The sequence below is a fragment of the Lissotriton helveticus genome, chromosome 4_1 (assembly GCF_964261635.1).
Source record: "Lissotriton helveticus chromosome 4_1, aLisHel1.1, whole genome shotgun sequence".
NCBI lineage: Eukaryota > Metazoa > Chordata > Amphibia > Caudata > Salamandridae > Lissotriton > Lissotriton helveticus.
The window spans coordinates 927,878,149-927,901,739 of record NC_136063.1 but is presented as its reverse complement, the minus strand read 5'-3'; the positions used below and the strand labels follow the sequence as shown (position 1 = coordinate 927,901,739).

Here is a 23,591-nt window from a genome sequence, read left to right as displayed (position 1 = left end):
AAAGCTCCCGGCCCTGATCTAGTGCCATTGGACTTTTTCAAGCACAATGTCAAGATTTGGGCCCCTCTTTTATTAAATGTATTTAGAGCAGTTGTTATTAGTCGTATTCCATCATCATGGAAGGAGGCAGTAGTGGTGCCAATTTTTAAGAAAGGCAATAGATCTGACCCCCGATGCTATCGCCCAATCTCACTAATTGATGCATCATGTAAGATATTGGGTAGGGTTATTTTAGCCAGATTGGAAACATGGGCAGATTCGGTGGGCCTTATTGTAAATTCCCAATATGGGTTCAGGAAAGGCAAAGGTACTGTCGAACAGTGTCTAAACCTGGCACTGATTATAGGGAAATACATGAAGGCAATGAATTCTTCCATTCATCTTGCCTTCATGGATCTCTCAAGTGCATTCGACACTGTCTGCCGAAACAAGCTGTGGAAGATGATGGAGGATATGGGTTTCGAGGAACCTTTGGTTCTTCTGCTCCGTAGACTCCATGAAGCAACCACTGTAGCCATAAGGTTCGGGCCAGGGGGAGAGAAAACAAAGTCTATCCCCTCGACTGAGGGCGTCCGTCAAGGATGTATTTTAGCCCCCTTCCTGTTCCTAGTTTACACTAATGGGCTGGAAAAATACCTGTTGGACCACTGCCATGATTTTCCAAAGGTTAATGGCAGGAGTGTACCGATGCTTTCTTACGCTGACGATACGGTATTAATGACTCTCACAGGAAATAGTTTGCAGCATTGTCTTGATGCCTTCCATACTTTTATGTTGGACCTAGACCTAAAGGTAAATTTCACCAAATCCTTTGTTATGGTCTGTGGCCCAAAGGGCACCAAAACCAGAAAGTTTGTAGTAAACAACTGTACCATTGAAAAAGTGGAAAACTTTAACTATCTGGGAAACCTCTTTAACAACAAACTAAGTTGGGCCCTGTTAATTAAGACTCGAGTCCAGAGTGCTAGCCGCTCTATTGAAGGACTGTTTCGTTTCTGTGGGAAGTTAGGCCAAAAACCCGTCAAACATCTAAAAACCCTGTATAAAGCAAAATGCTTGTCAGTAGCTATTTATGGGGCAGGGGTCTGGGGAACCGAAAGCCCTGATGCAATACAAATTATGGAGAATAAATTTTTAAAACGTGTACTGGCTATTCCACTAAGTTCCTCAAATAGATTTGCCCATGATGAGGTAGGTTTGAGTTATGTGAGTGACACAATCCGTCTTTCCCCTCTTCTATTATGGGGCAAAATATGGCTGTCAGAGGATCTACAATTGTCTAGAGACATCCTTCGGGATTGTCTAAAATTGACACACATGAATAAGATCCCATGGTTGTCTTATGTAAATGAAACACTTCATAAAATAGGCCTGGGTGATATTTTTGATAGTCCTGAAAACATTCAGGGAGATATCAAATCTGTTATCAAAATAAGTTATTTGAAATCCTCACTTGTGCACCCTTTGGTTAGCCCTCAAGAATTTAAGGTTACTTTATATCACCAGTTTTATTTAACCTTTATAAATCATGTGCAATGGCGATTCTATTTGACAAGGTTTAGGTTACACATTTTGCATTTTCTTTTTGCGTTCCCTAGACAGGGGAGCTGGTGTGAGAGACTGCCCCCCTGTCCCTGTAACAACAAAGATAGCCAAAGCACGTTGCATGTTGTTCTTTTCTGTTCTTTATACAAGGATCCGAGAATGAGGTTCATTAAGCCGATCCTTAAGGAAAAACAACTTTGCCATTATAAAGAGGGCTATGACCATTTGTTAGCTTTGTCTACATCTGACGTTTGTTGTGCAATGTTAAATTTTATACGTGTGTCACTCATGATCAGAAAACGGTATAGCTAATTTTGGCTCCCAGAACCAGTTTTGTTGCTCAGGTATACTGTTGTTTTATTTTTAAACACAACATTGATATGAAGTATTCATGATTAATTGAACCTGATCGAATAGCAATGGGCCATAACTTTTCCTATTAATCAATGTATGTTATTAATTTACCGTACAAATTTAAAAACTGCTTCTAAATGAATTTTTAAAGATGTTCTAAAATGTATTATTTGACTTTTATGATTCTTATGTGAATCGAATAAAGTTTATGAACTGAACTGAATCTCCAAGTTAAAATTGTAAGCTGCACAAAATCAACAGGCACAACTAAGTGAATGGACTTCAGGAGCTGCCACTAAGAATTTGTGTAGGGAAACATCCTTTACAACGCAACTTTTACCACACAGTGCCTTTACGACGCAACTTTTACAACGCAAACCATTACAACGCATTGCGCTGGGGGGCGCTCTAGTATAGGGAATAGATTTAATTTACTATCCAACACCTTCCCTACTATCCACGGGGACTGGAGTTGGAATAGTAAATTAAACTATTCACTATCCAGCACCCCTAAGCACTATGCGTTGTAAAGGCATGCGTTGTAAAAACCGCATTGTAAAGGCATGCGTGGTAAAAGCATGCGTTGTAATGTCATACATCCATTTGTGTATTTCACTGAACATTTGAAGGAATATATAGGTGCTGTTTTGATGCTCTCTTCCCCATGCAATTCACAAACGTTTTGCATTTTATCAACTGCACTCCACACTGGAAATTGCAAATCAATTGATTTCATTTTAGTGCTCTGCATACACAAAGCCATGTGTACTGTTCGTGCAAATGCAAAGATGTTTTGTGAGCCAAACCCCTTGAAAGTTTTTAGCCAAAATTATTTATGAACTCTCAGCCTGATTCATCAAGCTAAATTGCACTCGCAAAGGGCAAGATTCTCAGAATCTTGCCTTTTGCGAGTGCAATTTTTGCATTTGGGATTCATCATCCCAAATGCAAAAATCGCTATTTAAGAATTCGCATATTTGCGAGCAATTGGATTTAAGGAATCTCTAAAAGAGATTCCTTAAATGCAATTCATCAACCAATTAGAAATTGCGAAATTGCAATATTTGGTCGCAATTTACCACCAAGTCTGACTTGGTGGTAAATTGCGAAAATAGTGTAAAAAGCACTTAAGTGCATTTTTTTCTTTTGCATGTTACACACACACATGTCCTTTGGACATGTGTGTGCGCAACACCTGTTCAAATGTGCATTTAAGGGGTGCTATAGGGTGTCCTTTGGACACCCCTGGCACCCTTTAAATCGCTATCTTATTTGCGAGTAGCAAATTGCTACTCGCAAATAAGGGATACTCCCCATTCATTCCTATGGGCCTTTTGGCCCATAGGAATGAATGGGGAGTTATTCCTTATTTGCGAGTAGCAAATTGCTACTCGCAAATAAGGAATATGTAGGAATCGCTATTTATTTAGCAATTCCTACATGAATACCGTTTTGCAAGTCCTTAATAGCGATTCGCTATGAATCGCTATTAGGGGCTCGCAAAACGGCTCCTTGATGAATCAGGCTGTCTGTGTGCTGCTCCATGAAATTCAATGAAGATACAGAAAATTACTTTTTGAGCAGGTAAAATATACACTGTGAAGTAAATAAGGATTTTTTGTTATTTAAATAACGTGTATTATGAAATTGATCGTTTCCAAAGGTTATGTTTATTAAACAATGTTTTTACTTATTTCAACATCTTTGCAACAGCATGCTTAGTTGTTACATTGTGCATGTGTTTTTTAAATCGTGCATATTTGATACATCTTCCATACTTGTTAATTTTCTTAAACCATGCCTTTTTTATATGGCAGGTAACTTAAAATGTAATGTTCTGCTCATATGGGGCCTCATTTATGAGGAATCAGTGTTGGGCAGCGTTGCAAGTCTTCTTGCTGCGCTGCCATGCGCCAATGTGAAAGGCCAGGAATGCACAGTATTTGTGAAATACGGTGCATTCCTGTCCTTTACCCCCACGCAGGCGCACAATTTGCTGTCTAGTGCCAATGTAGGCACTTTTGTACCATGGCGTAAGGGTGCCTCCGGTGCAGGTGGGATTGTTTTTGTGCGTGAAGGGGCACCTTCCTGCACATAAACAATCCAGAGACACGTTTTCCTCTGTCCATGCGTGCTGCAAAATGCAGCACACATGGAAAGAGGAAAATGTGGAGAAATAAAAAAATTAATCCTTGTTACTTACATCTGCTCAGGGTAGGTAAGGTTTTGGCCCTGCCCCAGGTTCACGTGATTAAGTAATTCTGGGGCAGTGTCAAATCCATGGGTGATGTGTGGGAGAACCCACCGCAATGCCCATGGAACATCTCCTTGACTCAGAGTAAGGCAAGGAAACGACTTGTGGTGTTTTGTTGTACTCAGTATTGATGTGGCCATGAAAAGCCACACAAAGCGGTTTTGCATCTCAAAGGTATGATTGAGAGGCTTGCACCGCCAGAGCATCAGAAAAAGTGACGCTTCGGTGGCCCAAGCCTCTCGTAAATAACCCCCATAGAGTCCAGGAAAGATGCTATATACTCTGGGCACATTGAACTCACCTTTAACTCATACTTACTTATTACAGCCTGGTAAAACATCTAAGATTTTCTAGCGGTTGTAGTCTCAAATTATCGGATACATTAATTCTTGATGGCATTGCTGAAGGTAATAATTTCCAGAAGGTATTTGACCCTAATTAAAGTGTATTAGGTTTGACATTCAATATTGACTCTTACAGGTCACGTCTTCTAAAGTCAGTTGAAGGCATTGGAAACGTTCTCATGCTTACTGCAGATTCCTTCCAGGTATTCTGTCAGAGGCGACTGCCCCAAAATGAAAGGAGGGGGGGCAGTTTCATGGATGGGGGAGGGATGGGGGATCTAGGGGAAAATAATGTTTTTAAAAAAAATTATCTTTTGCTCCGCTGCCTCAAAAGCCGACAGCCTCCTCGCTTCTTCAATCCCAGCAGTCTCTGGGAAGGCACAGGCACCCTAGCCAATCCAGACACTGCTCTCATGCAATGAGAGCAGCGCCAGGATTGGTATGAGCGGCATGGTCTGCTGCTCAGACACTGCCTAGGAGCCTGAGGCTTTTCTCCACCCAGCTGTGAAAAAAGCTTAGTTGGAGAAACAGAAGTGAACGTGTCAGTTTGGCCAACCTATGACGGCCGGCCAAACTTACATGCGCACTTCTAAGATCCCACCACTCATCATTTCATTGCCTGCCCCACCCCACCCTACTCAGGCATGCCAGTCAGTCACAGAAAAATTAAATCATATTGTTTAACATTTTTTTTTTCTATGATTGATTCTGACAAGTGGGGCGACACTCCTCCGCCCCTGTATTCTGGCAGCTAATGTGGATAGCATTCAGATTTTCAAATTAGAAACTGATCATTCGTCTCACTACCACTGCTTTTAGTGCTGGGCTGTTTAAACCGAAAAGTACAGCACTTACCTGTGTGTCCATTCACTGGTTGCTGTTATGGAATACTCCTAGCTTCATGGCGACAGCAATCAAAGTAAGGAATGGGTGAGTGATGAGTTTGCCAGCTAAAAATATATATTGAGCCTAACACAGGTTTGATGCGAATTCAACTTATCCTGTCCATGAGGATATCTAGACTTTTGGAGATGTGGTGCTTCGCTGAGCCTTAGCTAGATCTGCAAGTCACAGGATATGCATCGAATGAAGGATCATGATGGAGCTTGTAAAAATGTAAAGTATTGCGGGAGAGGACCCCGTAAGTTCTTGGGTCGTAAAATCCTGTTGAACTGCAAGCATCTGCTGATCCATTAGAAAAATGTCTAAAGGTGAACCAGGATCTCTTAGCGTTTGCGTCACAAATAGATGCTGAAATTCAGTTCCAGGTGTAAGCAAAGGAGACTGCTTCATTGAGGTCTGCCTTAGATTCCGATACAAAGTCTGGCAGCAGTGCTTAATGCCTTTATAAATAGATGGTTAGATGACATTAATGTGCAATGTGCTCGGTGACTGTGGTTTAACCGCTACCGCGCTACCGCGTTTTCCCGCTGTGCGCTGATTTTTTAAAAACGGCCGGTTTGTGACAAAGCCAGCTCGTCATCCGCATAGCGCAGGTAACGCCCATGACGAGCTGGCTTTGTCATCCGCATCGAAGGGGTTAAGCTGTATCAAAGAGAGCTGACTGAGGCACACAGACCACTGGTGTAACAAAAGCCCCCGCAGCCCCCGCGGTGAGGGAGGGGCAAGCTCCTGGGGGCCCCCTCAGCACAGTACTCTGGCCGGAGAGCTCCTAATTGAGTCCAGAGGGGGAGCCTACATGTGCTTTCCAGGAAGTCCCCTCAAGGTTCATTACGCTAGTGCCACAGAAAACTGAGGGGCATATTATCAACGGCCAGCGATAATTATCGCTGGCCGTGCTGGGCGATAATTTTATTATCGCAGGCTATCTCTGGAATTTATCGCCCTGGTTGTGCGTTATTAACAACGCGTTTCTCCAGGGCAATACAAATTCCAGAGATAGTGAGGTTATCACCGCTTTGCAGGGAACATCGCTGATTTTCCAGCGATGTTCCCTGCAAAACGGTGATAACCTTGCTGATACGACCCACAGGGTCGTATCAGCATAATCCACCCCTATGGTAGGGATAGGTAAGTCTGCCTTTTAGCAGACGTTAGATTTTGGAGAAAACAGCGGTTTTCTCCAAAAACTAACGTGTGCTAAAATGCTGGAGTAGCCTTGTAGATATCGCGATGTGAACATCAGCGATATTTGCAAGGTTGTCCATCCAGGGTATGCCCAGTGACGCCCACTTTGGGGAGGCGTTGGGAAAAAGGGTGCTAACATGTGATTATGCATGTTAGCACCCTCTTGTAAATAGGGTGATAGTTTTATCTCCGCTTTGTGGCTTTTTAACCAAAAAAGTGGAGATTAAGCCCTTGTAAATATGCCTCTTATTAGGCTGAACTTTTATAAGCTCATGGTGTTCATGGTAAAATTAATCCTATGGCTGCCACTAGAGATCAAAGTTAACGTCATGACTCGGCACCTCATCTACAAGGGCCTCATTATGAGTGGCAAGATAAAATCACTGTTAGTCTCTGCCCTTGAAATACAGTTACTGAGGTTCATGGGAATTTCTAGGGCAGGGAAAAATTGAGGGTTGCACGATTTTGGAGAACAACATGCAAGATCCAGTGTTTCCACACTGATTCCTGAATGATTTCCCAAGAACATTGACATAGAGATTTCGGCTGCTTTCAGTAAAAGATACAGAAATTTCTATTCTGATGGGCCCGATGACTTCTTACACCGGAAGCTATGGGTCACTGGCGATGTGCTCCAAAGTGCCTTACCAAGCAGGTTTATAACTATCTGATTAAATACATTTTACGAAAGGTTCCTTCTCACTACCTGTGCTAAACATCTACCAATTTCTTATCGAAGCGCAAGTTACAATTTGTGGCAGAGTCCAAGGGTAGACTCCTGATTTGATCCACTTTTGAGAATGGCCTTGCGCTGGCACCTTTCTTGGTTGCCTCATTCAGTACATTCTGAAACGTTCTGTAGTCCTATTTCTTTGCTTACAAACCTCCCATAGCCCCCCTTTCATCATATTCCATGAATGCATATTTTTCTGTATGATCTTAGCAATATTTATTTTACACTGCTAACCTATGTTACTCTACCCTTCCATACGTTAAACCAACTTAACGTGACACAATGTGACTCGATGTTACGTGTCATGGTACAACTATCACAATTACTGAAAATGAAACTCAGTCAATTTGTGCTGCAGAAAGGTCTTGAAGTCACTTTGTCTCCATGAATGGCTGCACCATGGCCACATATAAAGTCTTGGCTGTTGCCCTCTCTTTTTAATATTGGTAAGAAATCATAGTGCTTTGGGGATTTGCATAGTTGTTACATTTTGCCTAGCTGGGTCCAGCTGATGTGTGTTAGGCTTAATGTTGTTGTATAAATTTCCCAAATCACTATGTGGGCTCTGTGTTTTGCTCCAAAAATCAGACTGCTTTTCAATTTACTCCAAACGAACCTATCAATGTGTGTGAGCCAATCATCACCTCATTGCTAATGTACTATGCTTGAGCAGGTCACATGGCATTTTCTGGAATATGCATAATTGCATATCCTGCCCTATAACCTACAGAAAGATCAGTGACCCTAGAGCGGGGTAGACGCCTCAAAGGTCTCGCCTGATGAGGGCGATACAGAAAAGATACTTCCCAACTTGCCTGCAGCTTATGATCAAGTACGCCATTGAATCCCACTCCAGCAAGAATGGCCGGGACTGTCTGTAACTTACCTCAAACAGATTCAGTTCTATTCAACTAACTCCAGATAACAAATACAAATAGACACGTACTGCTCAAATATGAATAGGGTAACATTTGCGGTGTCACACAGATCTTCATCACCACTTGTTGTTGTTGGACTTATTCATGCACATCCTAGCCCAAGTGATCCAACTGCAACCCCTTCAAATTCAGATGTAGGTTTGTGATGTTCAGCTCAGCGTCTGGTTAGGCAGCTCTTATGGAAGTCAGACCAGTCAGGCAGATTTTATGAACACTACGTACTGATGCATGAAGAAGAGTCCTCTATGCCTTACCTTGTAAAAGAGAAAATACATGTTGATTGTTGGAATGCTCCATTGTAGTTGTACATGGAACTAACTTGACCACTGTTCATGTTTTAGGTGGAATACTACACCTTATACTCACATCTCTACAACAAATAACATGCATTGGGCAAAAAAAGTGACAGAATGTGCAAACACCTGAAAAGAAAAGATCACATCACTTCACCCTTGAAGTCATACGCCAGGCTCCCATTGGAATAAAGGTTAACACTTAAAACTGTATGCAATGAGGGAGGTCTTCTGGTAAAAAAGGCTTGGGGCATATTTACTATTATTTCACACAATGCAGCGCAGTTAGGAACCCACTGTGCTGCATTGGGTGAAAAGGAAGAGAGCAGAAATGTTTTATATTTACAAAGATATGGAGCATTTTTGCCCTCTCATTGTGCTGGTGCACTGTGTGCTGCCTAGCGCCAGCGCAAGCAACCTTGTACAGAAGTGCAAGAGTAAAAAGAACACTTGATGGACAGAATGCAGAACAATGTCATACATTCACCCCAGTACATAGATCTGGGCCTAAAACCATAGTTTTTTTGCTTACCATGTCATTCCAGTTTGGACCCAGTCATATGCAAATCAGTCTTGACTCTTTGCCCAATGGGAACAGTCTAGCCCGAACTGCCAGGCGAGGTCCTCCCTGGACTGAAAACAAGCATCTTAGGACCGTTTTTGGGATTTCAGCCCTCATCAGCCAGGATAGCTATACTCCAGTGGCATGGTGAGCACGGGACCCACGTCTAGGCATACCCGTCCCACTCGGGGTGACAAATGCAAAAAGAACAGTTGATGGACAGAATGCAGAACAATGTCATACTTTCACCCCAGTACAGAGATCTGGGCCTAAATCCATCGTTTTTTTGCTCACCTTGCCATTCCAGTTTGGACCCAGCCATATGCTATCCTGCTATCCTGGCTGAAGAGGGTGAAATCCGAAAACCGGTCCTAGGAGGCTTGTTTCCAGTCCAGGGAGGACCTGGTTTAGCAGTTCGGGCTGGACGGTTCCCATGAGGCACAGGGTCAAGACTGATTTTCATATGGCCAGGTCTAAACTGGGGTGGCATTGTGAGCAAAATAATGATGGATTTAACCTAAATCTCTTGACTGGGGGTGAATGTTTTGATTTGTTCTGCATTCCGTCCATCAATTGTGTGTCTTTTGCTTCCTCGCCCTAAGTGTGCCGGGTATGCCCGGCACACTTAGGGCAGAAGTCAGAGGGTGATGCTTAGGCCTTTTAAATCAGAGGGTAAACCCCTGCTGTGTGGTGTTCCGCAGGGCTCTGCCCTCAGCCCTCTGTTCTTTAATGTATATCTCGCCCCCTTGGCCGCAGTTGCAGAGGCTTGTGGAGTCCGAGTGGTCTCCTATGCTGATGATACTCAGCTGATTTTCTCCTTTAGAGATCACTCGGACTCCACGTTTGACAACTTCCGCCAATGTCTAGACAACATCTGTGACTGGATGACCAATAATCACCTAAGACTGAATGCTGATAAAACAGAAGTCCTGTTTTTTAACCAGAAAAATTCTATTTCCCCCTCCCTGTGGTGGCCCACATCTCTTGATCCCGCACCTACCCCTGTCCACTCAGTACGTAACCTGGGCTATCAGTTCGATGACTCGCTTTCATGCACAGCACAAGTGAACAAGGTCACATCTGCCTGCTTCGCGAAGCTGCGCATGATTAAGAAGATCCTTCCCTACCTCCCCTTGGACGCCCGCCGAACAGTCACTCAGGCCCTCATTACCTCCCACCTGGACTACGCTAACAGCTTATACGCTGGCGCCCCTCAATATCTGATCGATCGACTCCAGATCGTTCAGAATGCGGCGGCCAGACTGATCGGCAATATCCCCTACCGTCAGTCAGTTGCCGCTTATCGCAAAAAACTCCACTGGCTTCCCATTGCGAGCCGCATCCAGTTTAAGATCCTCATCCTCGCCTTCCGAGCTATCAACGGCCTTGGACCTAGCTACCTGAAAAAGCGAGTCTCATTATCTCAATCCATTAGATCACTGAGATCTAACAACTTACGCCTCCTGACCTCACCTCGCTTTCGACTCTCCAGAATGGGCGGTAGAGGGTTCAGCGTTATCACTGCCAATCTGTGGAACCGCCTTCCAACCGACCTCAGGTTCTGCCCATCTGAACCCATCTTCCGTGCCAGATAAAAAATCTGGCTGTTTCACGGATTGTGATTCCTGCAATAATCCTTACTCCTCCCCTCCTCCCTTGAGGCTCTGGTTCTAGCGCCGGGACACCCCTTCGGGGGTAGCTGCGCGCTTTATAAGCTACATAAATAAAAAATAAATAAATAAATGCCCAGACATGGGTCCCGGGCTCACTTTGCCACTGGATTCAAGGTATCCTGGCAGAAGAGGAGTTTCCTCTGGTCGGCTGTCTGAAACCGAAATTACGATGCGACCACACATGATGCAGTCACAAACTCCCATTTCCCATGGGAGCATGTGCGGCGCTCGGAAACCGGCCACAGTACAAGCTCCCATAGAGAAATTTGAGTTACTGTAAATAGCTGCACTGTGTGGCAGCCACCTAACAGTGTCTGCCACGCAATGCACACCCCTACCCTGAAACCGGTCCTAGGATGCGTGTTTCCAGTCCAGGGAGGATCTGGCATAGCAGTTCGGGCTGGATTATTCCCATGAGGCACAGGGTCACGACTGATTTGCATATGGCCAAGCCTAAACTGGGGTGGCATGGTGAGCAAAACAATGATGGATTTAACCCAGATCTCTTGACTGGGGGGAATGTTTTGATTTGTTCTGCATTCTGTCCATCAATTGTGTGTCAGATGTGCAAGAGTGCCTGCATGATAGACAGGAATGGTTCCCTTCCTGCAAAAAAGCAATCCAAAGAGTCATTTTCCGATTTCTATATGTGATGCAGATTGTATCACACATAGAAAGAGGAAATAGCGAGAAGAAAAAATTATGTTTCTTCTCATTATGCCATCCTCTGGAAGGCGTGCCAAGTTGATGCAATCCCAGGTTTACAAACCTTTGTAAATCTAGAACTGCCTCAATTCCATGGGCCGATGCATGAAAGGCCTGTGCTCCACCCATGGAAAGCCTACCAAATCGAATTGCTGCGTTGCAAAGCTACACAAAGTGGTACAAATCGTCTCTTGCATTGCTTTGTAAATCTTACTGAAGCCTTTGTGTTGTCCTTGCATCACATTGCGCGACATAAGGACAACACAAAAGCTTGGTAAATCTGTACCATGGTATCTAAAAGAAATTGCCCTCCACTCATCTCTACCTCCTCCAACCTCCACAGCACTTCAGCTGGAACCCACAGGTCCAGCTAATACTAAACAGCCCTCATGACATCACACAAACATTGACCTTAGTGTTATCACAATAACTGTGGTCACATGCCTTTTTTGCGTGCAATTTCTTTTATTAAGAAACATAATGTATAACATACCAATGTACAAAGAGCATTTAGAAATGCAATAGTAAAGTAACAAGGTTGCAGAGACACTAGTCTTCAAAATTAGACATTAACCAGTAAATCAGTATATTATGGAATATACACAGGATACAGTTAGGTTATGCACAGCTGCCCCAGCAAAGGGGCGTCCCATCACTAATCACAAACTGATATAGGGAAGACAGAGTAACGCACAGAAGGACATATTATGTAGGAAAAAGATGGGTTTTTATGGCTTTCTGGAATAACGCATGTTTTTGGATGCTAAGGCCCACATGCATCATTGTTACATTTTGCACTTCCTAATTTGCGAAAAATAAGGAATCGCAAATTAAGAAGTGCAAAATGCTATGCATCATTATTTTCGGTATTCATTTGGGATTCGGTAAAAATCGCAATTTTTACCGAATCCCAAATGAATACCGATTTCTTAAGTAAATTTTCGCAATTCCCATTGATTCCTATGGGCCAAAAGGCCCATAGGAGTCAATGCAAATTGCGAGTGGCACTTAGAAAATGTCATGGGTGCAGGGGGGGGTCCAAAGGACCCCCCCATGCACCCCTGAAATGTATTTTTCGCATCATGTTTCACACACACATGTCCTAAAGACATGTGTGTGTTAAACATGAATGTTGAAAAAAATACTTTTTCACCATTTAAAACACTTTTTCCAAATTTACCGAGTGGTTCAACCACTCGGTAAATTTGGCACCCTAATTGCGAATTTCCACTTGTCAAAGTAATGATGCATTGCTTTTAAGAAGTCGCACATCTGCGACTTCTTAAAAGCACCCGCAATTTTAGAACTCGCAAAAATATTACGAATTCTAAAATTGCTTCATGCATCCCAAAAAGCACTTTTGCATTCGCAAACGGCCGATTTTAAGGAATCGCACCGTTTGCGACTACAAAAATGCTTGATGCATGTGGGCCTAAGTTCTGATACTCACAGGGAGGGAATTCCAGAGGTTAGGAGGCGAGAGCACGAAAGGAACGACCTCCTGACTGTGCTCTCTTGACCCGAATAACAACTGCCAGGTGCTGACTAATAGAACGCAGCTGTCGGGTGGGTATATAGGGTTTAAGAAGATTAGCTAAAATGTCGGGAGACTGAGGATTCATGTTTCATTGGGAAATACAAAGAGCTTTAAACTGAATAGGTTTCTCCACCAGAAGCCAATGTAATCTGTGGATAGAATAGAAGTTAGAACAGATTCTCTGCAGACCGAGGACCATCCGCACAGCAGCATTTTGTGCCCTTTGTAGGCGATGTATATCTGCTCTGTTTGCCCCTAGTTACAGGGAACTAGCATAATCCAGCCTGGATAGTACAGTGGCCTGAATGATCACCTGACGGATGATAGCATCAAAGAAACCCAGCAGGGGTTTGAGACTGTGTAAAAGCCCAAAGCAGACACTGGCTACCGCTTTTGTTTGAGCCTGAAATGTCAAAGAAGTGTCAACCCATACTCCAAGATAACTGGTTGATTTGGGACAAGTGGAAGGCCCAGAGTGGATGGCCACCAATGCTCACTCCACCGATGAGTATCTTTCCCCACCAGCAAGAGCTCAGATTTACTGGCATTCAGTTTAAAGCAGCGGTCATCCAATCTGCGATAGCTGTTAGATTGTCTTTAAATTTTAGCACATCCTGTGCAGAGTTGTCATATAATGCAACCACCAACTGTGTGTCATCGGCATAAGATACCACAGTTAATCCTCTGTTCCTGGCTACAGCTGCCAGGGGTTGGATGTAAATGTTAAATAAAGTAGGCCTCGGTGGGGGTGTCCTGAGGAACCCCTTGATATACAGCATGCTTCTGAGAGCAGAAAGGGGGGACAGACACTTCAGATAAAAAGGAGGTGAACCAGCCCAGGGCCAGGCTGTAAATACCGATATCCTCCAAGCACTGCACTAGGATTTGATGGGACACTGTATCAAATGCAGCGTTTAGGTCCCAAAGGATCAGAGCTGAAGTACATCCTACAACTAATGAACTCCTCAGATGTTCCGTTACAGCCAGGAGGGCAGTTTTAGTGCAGTGACGAGAGCGAAAGCCATTTTGAGAGGGGTCCAACAGGTTGTTATCTTCGATTAACATGGTAAGAATGGAATTAATGTAAGCTTCAGTGATTTTAGATACCAGAGGGAGAAGAGCGATAGGAAGAAAATTCTCCGGCTTTGATTCATCCAGCGTAGTTTTTTTTACATACATTTTGCAGGGTTATTGCTGTCTCTAATTTTATCTGCAAAATAGGCAGCTCTTCTGGATTGATTTATGATACTTCTTAAGAGCTACTTGATATTGTACTTTCAGAGTTGGATCATAGTGCCATCTCCATGCCCTTTCCAAGGTTTTACAAGTTTTCCAAGCCAAGGCCAGGTTGTCCTTGTACCACAGGCTCGACTGGGTTCTACAACTCTGGAACCACCTGGTGGGAATAGGAGTTATCAATATATTATGGAATATACATAGGATAAAGTTGCGAGCTTTGTATAATAGAATGCAAGCTTATTTTGGGAGATGTTTTTCTTTTTTTTGGAAGAAGGGGGAAAAGTAGGGGCGGTAGAGGGAAACATAGGTACAATAATATATACAATGTCACAGATTGATCAGTATCAAACACAAAATAATGGAGGGATAAGCAAATTAATAGTAATAAAATACATACAATTAAAATATGAGCATGAATAATTCAGGGAGTTTTAAGGTGTCAGGACATGAAGTCTGATTTTCACTAAAACGTGTACTAACTGTGTTTAAATATGGTGTAAGGGATTGCCATATCAGACCCCTATTGTGTCAACCAAGAATGGACTCGGTATAAGCTCCAACTAATCTATGATGCTAGCATACGATATACCAACATGCTTTATCTAAAATATTAGATGTACATTTCCAGTTGGCAGTAATCTGCTGCAAGGCAATGGCAAGTAAAAGATCACACAATTTCCTAAAACTAAATGGAATAGATGTGTGAAAGATATGGTTAATGTGTTTCTAAACTATCTGCCAAAAATGTAAAGTATTGAGACTAAAAACAGCATACGTCTGAGAGCACCATGTGAAGATGGGCAAGACCAACATCGCACATCAGTAGTTGTGGAAAAGTTGGAGATGGAGAGTGGGGTGTAGTGAAGTCTAATATAGACAGAAAATAGTGTCTGGGTCAGAGTACTTTTCCTAGAGGTTTTATGAATTTTACACCAAAGCTTACTCCAAAGGTAAGCAGAGCAAAAGTATGCTAAGTCAGTTTCCCACAGGGTTTCTAAAGTGTTTTTTATTTGGGAATATGAAGTGTTGATCAAAGATTTATAAAGGAGAGAGGCTTTGGGTTTAGTACATAAAAGTTGAAGTAGTGACAGTCTCCAACATTTCCAGAAGTACTCCAAGGCATAGTTATAAAAACATCTAAATGTGTATGAACAAACAGACATAATTTGAATTGAAAAGATTAAGGACAGTTAATTTGTGTTGAAACTGGGGAAAGGAAATTGAGCATTAGCAATAACATAAACCTCCAAAAGAGAGGTCTGTTGTCAAGTTTACTAGGATTATTAAACTAAATGGACACTTGGAGGAAGGTATTTCAGTTTAGTGAGTGTGTAGAGATGTGAGAGGGTGAAAGATGTTCAAAGATTGGAGAAAAAGGGTGTGACAAATTAGAAGAACAAGAAATATATTTTGGGAATGAGAAGGGATAAATAAGAGATTTGTCTACAGTCAACCAAAGTAAAACTGCTTTATGAGATTGCTAAAAGTCTGGGAAGTTGACTCCAACCTCAGTTCTAATATCTTTAAATTTAAATAAGGAAAGGTGAGTTCTCTTTTCATCCCATTAAAGCTGTGATAAGAGGGAATCGAAAATAGACAGTTATCATAGATAAGGCATAAAGAAAAATAGCAGAAATCACCGCTTGATTGAATCCAGAGGTCCCCACGAGGATGAGAATACGGGAGTCTAAGTGAACCTAGGATTTCAGTTCTAAGTTAAAGGTCTTTAAGGGTAAGGAAGACAGAAAGGTCAATGGAGTTAGAGAACCATATGCCTAGATATTTGATTTTTTTAAGGGTCCAGGTAAAACCTGAGGGTACAATGAGTTGTTTGGTACAATATATGTTTTGAGGTAGGAATTTGTTTTATCCAAGTTGATTTTATACCAACAGACTTGTGAAAAAGTAAGAATATCCTGGAATAATGCCACTAGTGAAAGCTTAGGATTTGAGAAAAAAGATTAATTTTGTCAACAAACTGTATGTTTTGAATGATGCGTGCCATATTGAAAGACAGATATCAGTAGATTTTGCCTAATTTTACAAGGAAAAAGTCCTAATGTGAGCATAAGTAATAGCGAAGACCAGTAGGAACCTTGATGGTCACCCCTGTTAAGAGTAAAGTAATGAGAAGTTGCACCACTGATTATGACACGTTTTTGGGAAGTCGTATAGAGCCGAGATTATGGGGAGAAGTTTTTTTACCAAAGCCAGTCCACTGCAAAACTTTAAGCATAAGGGTCCAATCAAGTCTATCAAAAGTGTTTTCAGCATCAACATTATTAGCTGCTAAAGGATAATCAAGAGTCAATGTTTTACATAAGACATTAAAGAATATTCTAGTATTATCACGGCCCATCAGAATTTTTATGAAACCAGCTTTTTCGGGCCCAAAAAGTGGGCCAAAAAAGACTCAATACACAAAGCGGGAATTTTAGCAAACATTTTGAAAGTTAACATTGACCAAGGAAATGGGCATATAGTTTTTGAATAAAGTAGGGTTTTTGCTGGCAAATGGCAACTTCTAAAAAGTGCCTTTGAAATAAATTTTGCATTTTTGGTAATGGAATAAAAGAGAAGTAGGAATATAATTAAACAGAAAACCCATCAAGAAACCCATCAGAACCAGAAATGTTACCTTTTTTAATAGATAAAGGGCAGAAACTATTTCAATAGGAAATATATCGCAATCTAAACAACGAATATCCATGGTTGGGTTATGTTAGAAATGGGGGTCTCTATTTGGCATGTTATGACCCTCTACAAGTAGGGACCATTCTTCCTAATCAGGATAAGGGGGATACACTTTTAAGATAATCCCTATTCACCCCCATAGTAGCTTGGCACGAGAAGTCAGGCTTATCTCAGAGTCAGTGTGTGAAGCATTTGCACATAACCAACAGTAATACAGTGAAAACACTACAAAAGGACACCAAACCAGTTTGAGAAAAATATCCAATATTTTATCTGTGCAAAACAAGACCAAAAATGATAAAAATCCACCATACAGTTCTTAGGAATATCAATAAGCAAAAATGAGACTTCGAATACAGTTCTTTGAAATCGATAGCTCTGTCCGGGGCTATTACAGCGGCATGAACAACAAATCCAAACAGTTCTGGTTGACTATGGTGTCACAGGCCAGCTACGGTATTTGGAAGACCAGCAAAAGAGTATGTTTAGAAATGTAGGGCATCGGGGACCTCGCAGTGAGGTTCGAAGAGCCAGCGTTGGTTCCGAAGGTAGATGCAGGAGAAGTCGGACCCTTGAAGTCACATGCGTTACAGATAAAACACTGTGCGGGTGAAGTCAGGAGTTCTGGTCAGTGGGTGTCTGGACTATGGTGTGAAGTGCAGTGACGTGTGGTGCCTTCAGGTCGTGGTGCAGGCAGCAGTTAGGTGACAAAGTCCAGAGGCGTCAGTGAGACCAGGACTGAAGTGGGAAGTGGTGCGGTGCTCGTTGCTGTGCTAGCAGGTCACGGTGCAGCCAGTGTCGTCATTGTTGCTGAGCGATGTCAACAGCTGATGAATTGGAGTTGATGGTACCAGTAGGCCAAGGCTGCGGTGTGGGATGGGGCAGTGCATTGTGTAACTTGTGAGCAATGCACTCAAACCATAGTGCATGCAGCGACATCAATGTCGGAGTGGAGCAGCGTCTTTGGAGATAGCAGGGTGGCAGTGTGAAGCGAGGAGGTGAGAAGTGCAGTTCACGGTGCAAGCAGTGGCTGCTGGCAGTTTCAGATAGGTTTGTTGATGAGACCAGGGTTGTGCTGCGAAGTGCAATGCCTTCAGGATACAGAGCCAGTAGCAGCGTCGTTGACGGTGTTGGGTCACTTTTTCTTCTGTTGCACAAAACCCACTGTTCCCATTGCTGGTAGCAGATTAACTTGAATTCTTTGCTGTTCCTGAGACGTCTTGAACAGGGGGCAAGCTCTACCTCAAGCCCTTGGAGAAATTCAAACAAAGAAGTTGCAGAAAGTTCAGTCCAGTCCTTCTCTCTGCCCAAGACAGAAGCCGCCACTGCAGACCAACACAGCTAAGCACACAGCAAAGTGTTAGTTCCTCCTCGCCGCTTCTCCAGCTCTTCTTATTGGCAGGTCCCTAGATCCGAAAGAGCTTCAAAGTCCTGGGGTCAGGGCACTGATATTTATACCACATTTACTCTTTGTTCTCTTTGTGGAAAGGGTCTCTGAGCCCAACCCAAACCAGTTCTGTCGACTCTAGCCCAGTTTCACTACAGGAGGTATAGACAGCATTGTGCTGAAGGGACAATTCCTATTAAGGTGTTAGTGAAAACTCCTCCCACCACTGTAAATGCAGAACAGGCCGACTCAGCCCAACTATGAGTCACCTATGAAAGGCAGGACACACATACAGTCAATACACAAATCAGGAGAGGCACATAGAATAGTTAGGTAAGAAAATACCCACTTTCTAAAAGTGGTATTTTCAGACATATAATATAAAAATCACCTTTACTAAAATATATATTTTCAAATCCTGAGTTCAGGCATACTAAACTCTATTTCTCTATCTTGTCCCACTCAAAGGTTATTTATTTATTTATTTTATTTATTTATTTATTTATGCATTTTTATATAGCGCGGACTTTACCCGAAGGTGTCAGAGCGCTTCACAATAGGAACAGAACTGATACATGAGAACATTACAAGTGAACAAAATACAAAAGCAAACGTTACATTAAATGAAGCAAAATGACAATTGTGCGCCAACAAAATATAAGAGGTAAGTAAAGCTTGTAAGATGTTACAAAGCAACTCCTATGATAGCCTATGGCACAGATAGCCTGTCAATGGGGCAAAATTAAATTGCCAGTATTTCACTATCAGGCCATGTCACACACACCAGGACAAGTCCTACCTTTTACATACACTGCATCTTGAACATGGGGGTACCATGGGCCTACCTGAGGGGGCCTTACAAGTAAGAAAATGGATGTTTAGGGCCTGGTACGTGGGGGCACTTGCCAGGTTGACATAGCAGTAAAAACTGTGTGCAGACACTGTAGTGGCAGGTCTGAGACACCTTTGAAAGGCTGCTTCTGTGGGTGGCACAATCAATGTTGCAGGCCTACTAGCAGCATTTGATTTACTGGCCCGGGGCACACACAGTGCACTATACTTAGAAGTAAATCACACAAGCCAAACATGGAAATACCAATCCATAAACACAATTTACAGTAGGAACACTTGCATTTTAACACTGAACAGCAATGAAAAAGTGTGCAGAGGCACTAAACCAGCAAAACGAAGTCCAGCATTCCATTGAAAACAGGAGGCAGAAAGCAAAAAGACAGGGGAAATACGCCAAAAGATGCCAGGTATAACGCATGTCCCCTCCAATTGAATGTAGGGAGAACTACCCAACCACCTGGGAGTTCTTTTCACTAAGGTGGAAGAACCTGAACAGACCATAAGCATTGGTGTGTTCTGTGCCAGGGCGGTGTAACAATTTACATTTTTATCAAAATAAAGGCCAGAAAATAATCAATATCTATTTTGTTAGTATTACATTCCAGGGTATAACAAACTCATTAGGACTAGCCAAGTCTTTATATAGTGCAATTCCTGTGTTGGATTGTAAGAATTACATTTTGCTATGGTCTTTCTTTACTTTAAGATAATTGGTCAAACAATTGCCTACTTTATTTCAACCCCCATAGTATCTAGAACTACCTTTTAGCAGGTAGGTAGAGGCATTGTCAGAGGAAATTTTGTTAAAGTGTAGTTTGGCAGCAGCTAAATCATGCAGGACATCATTGGATTTAGAAGAGTAGTATTTGTGTTCCAGTTTTTAAATACTGGTCAATAAAGTGTAAAGTTGGGCAAGTGTGTCACACTCAATAATAAAGCCACGTGCAGTAGCCTTAAAGTAGTCCCACAGTAACTGTGGAGGTACAGGAGGGTTCTGATGTACGGAGGAAAGGTCAGTGGCGAATGCTGTAAAGGAAGAGGAAAATTGGGCATCAGATAGTAAGGAGTTATTAAATTTCCATCTCTTAGAGAATGTCTGGATAGGGAGTAAATCAAAATCAGCTACAACCGAGGCATAGTCTGAAATAAATACCTGTTCAATCTCTACTTTAGTAAGTGTTCGAGAAAGATGTTTACTAACAAATGAATGAACCAGTCTGGTAAGAGAGCTATGAACAGCAAAGAAGAAGGTATATTCACAAGCTGTGGGATTACATCATTTCCAGGAGTCTACTAAAAAACTGTGGGACATAAGCAAATAAAATTGTTTGTGTATTTTCTGCGGAATAAACTTAACCAACGATTGTCTGTGAAAAAAATGGTCAACAATCTGATGGTAATCTCCACCAAGAACAAAACTCTCATAATCAAATTGGAGACAATTCTTTCCAGTATCGTTCCCAAATGAAACATCATTCTGGGTTGAACCATAAACATTAAAAACTGTAATAGGAATTTTATTTACAGAAAGTTCAGCAACAATCCATCTACCATTAGGATCTATTTCTTGGGAAAGAACAGAAACATCTATATGTTCTACAAAGAATAACAACCCCATTCTTCTAATTGTGTGTGAGAGAGACAAGAACTGTGCCTACCCAGGATTATTTCAGTTTCTGCACTTCTGTATCTGCAACATGAGTCTCCAGAAGGAGAAGTAAATCAGGTTCATATAGTACCAAGTGAGAAAGAATTCTGTGTACCTCAATTGGGTGGTTTAAACCTTTAACATTCTATGGGATAGCTCTGAATTTTAACAATCACGCAATATGGAGAAAAATACAATGAGCCTAAAATAAAAGGTAAATGCAGGCAATAGGGAAAGAGAAATAGAGGAACAAGGATAGGAACATAGGAGGTGCAAAGGGGAGGTGCAATATAGAAAAAAAGGAAAGGGGATAGAGGGAGAAAACATGAAGAAGAAAACAGTACATGCCACTCAAGTGGTAACTGAAAAATATACCTGTGTGAATCAGAAATTAGGGGGAGGAGCCATGGCAACAAATCATAAGGATGAGAATCAAGGAACCACGTGCACTTGCAAACCGTGAAAAGGAATGACAAAATTATGATGAAGGATGATACGAAACAGCCAGACCTAAAATGAGAAAAAGATAATCTTATAGGAGAAAAATACGTAGAGCACTAAAATAACGAAAAGAAGAGGTAACCAAAAGGAAATCTGAAAAACTTCAATTTATAAAGAATGGGAAACATATATCAAGACAAATAGAACATATGAACTGGAATCAACAACGAGTAGGACCAGCTAACTCCGTGGAAGCACTGGAATTGTTTTGTACAAATTTCTTCAATTACGAATTGAATTATAAGTGACCTTGAAAATGCATGAATGGAGCAGACCAAAATAAGCACCTAAGGTTCTCAATGCTGGGTGAAGAGAAAGAAACCCCTTCCCTCTATCAACTCTAAATTTGGCAACATCCTGTGTAAAATAAAATGTGGATTCAAACCACAGTAATTGTTTCTTAGATTTTGCAGCCTGTAAAACCAAGAGAAGATCTGTGTTTTCTAGAAATAAGATAATTCCTTTGGGTTTAAACGAAGAAGCCTGATAGAATGTCTAAGGACAAGTCAATTATCTCTTCGGATGCTGAGAACTGTAGAGCTAGGAAGTTCTAAAAGCTGTAGCAGAAAAATGGCAAAGAAAGAAACGGTATGTTTGCCTTCAATATCCTCCGGGAGGCCATAAATGCAGAGATAAATATGCTGAGTCCTATTTTACAAATCCTCAGAATGTTTTTGAAGAGAATGGATTTCTTTCTGCATAGTGGCTATCTTGAAAGTTTCATTTTAAATGTTGTTAATTCTTTGATTGGCTTCAGCAACATGAGATTCCATAGAAGACCGCTTTGCATCCAGATTTTGGATTCTTCTATTTGTTTCTACTACAAAATGATGAAGAGCTCGTATTTCTTCCAATAAAATCTCCATACATATGGAGGCGGTGGATTTGTCAGGAGATGGGGATCCTGTTTAAGCCTTTTAGCAGAACCAGCTTGTTTAAGTTTTATTTTAGATTTAAGCTTAGGAATGGTTGAAGGCATGGTATCACTGGGGAATAGGAATTAGCACCCATGGAGTCATAAGAATTAGTTGCATAAGATTTGAAATTCAATTTGAGTTTCCACGATTCCCCATAAAAAAATTAGAGAGGAAAAAAAGTATTTGCGCAAAATAAATTGAGGAACAAGGATCAGTGTAGTCCTTTATTGTTATCGGATTCACAAAAGAAAAAAGAAAGGTGGGTACCAATTTAGGAAAATGTGTTTGGAATGTATTTCACTACTTTGAAATATATATAATCTCACTAGTGAGAGCTGGATTTTAGGAATAAGTACATCCAAGTCATAAACAAGCTCTACTCGGGAAGGCAGCTAGGCAAGTTGCCAAAGTAAATAGGTATTTAAATTAAATGGAAAACAATGCTGTCAACAAGTAAGCAATGAGGCTGCAGGTAATAGGTTATGAGGTGCTCCATAAATGAAGAAATAAAAGAATAATCCAGGTTCACCATAACACATACAGAAGTGGTAAAAGTCATGGCATATGTATCAGGTTGAGGAAACGTGTCTCATTAGGAGACAGCTGAATTGTGAGGAAAAGACAAAAACGAAGGCATCACATATGAGAAAATGGCTGCTGCATCTCTGAAGAGAATCTCTAGTCACACATAATCAGCATTTACAGCCGAGCAAGAGAAAGAAGGAGGACGGAAATGGTGTACCAATCATCTCCAAGGCTTCATAAAGATGTGCCTAACTTTTGGTCACATTCAAGTTGCTTAGGACGGACAGCCAAATCAATAGTCTCTGATGCGGTGCAGAGCTCTGTCAGTCTGCTCCCATCCTTTTCGGTGCGCAAGCCACGCCCCAGAGATGCTTTGACCCAGTAACACTACAGGAAATGATATAAAAGTGACACATGTAGAATCACTAAAACATCAAAAAGGAATTAAAACATAAAATGCTGCCATGATATGCGGGAAGCACCTATAATAACCTGGACATGATACGTGTCAGGAATCAAAATGAATTTGATGGCATAAAGAGGGCACTATGGATGTGCCTCCACCTGGAACTTACACAAGACCAGTAATACCCTAAGTGCTTAATTATTAGCTGAAGCCACCACTATGTAACACGTCTGATATTTGTTCCTTTTTTTTGTTTTATGTAAGGAAATACATGAATGAAAGAGTTATTGAACCTAATTTCGGCTGGTGGCGCTTCTAGCTGTGCATGCTTAAGTACAGAATTGCTTTAATGTACCAATGAAAAACCACAGATAAAGCACACTTGTTCTTGCTCCA

At 41.7% G+C, this 23,591-nt stretch overlaps 1 protein-coding gene across 1 annotated transcript in view; it reads left to right on the top strand.

The window, feature by feature from the left end:
• The window catches only part of GPLD1 (glycosylphosphatidylinositol specific phospholipase D1), a 586,386-nt gene that overhangs the window by 373,174 nt on the left and 189,621 nt on the right, over positions 1–23,591 (top strand). The gene's annotated exons all lie outside the window — the stretch shown is intronic.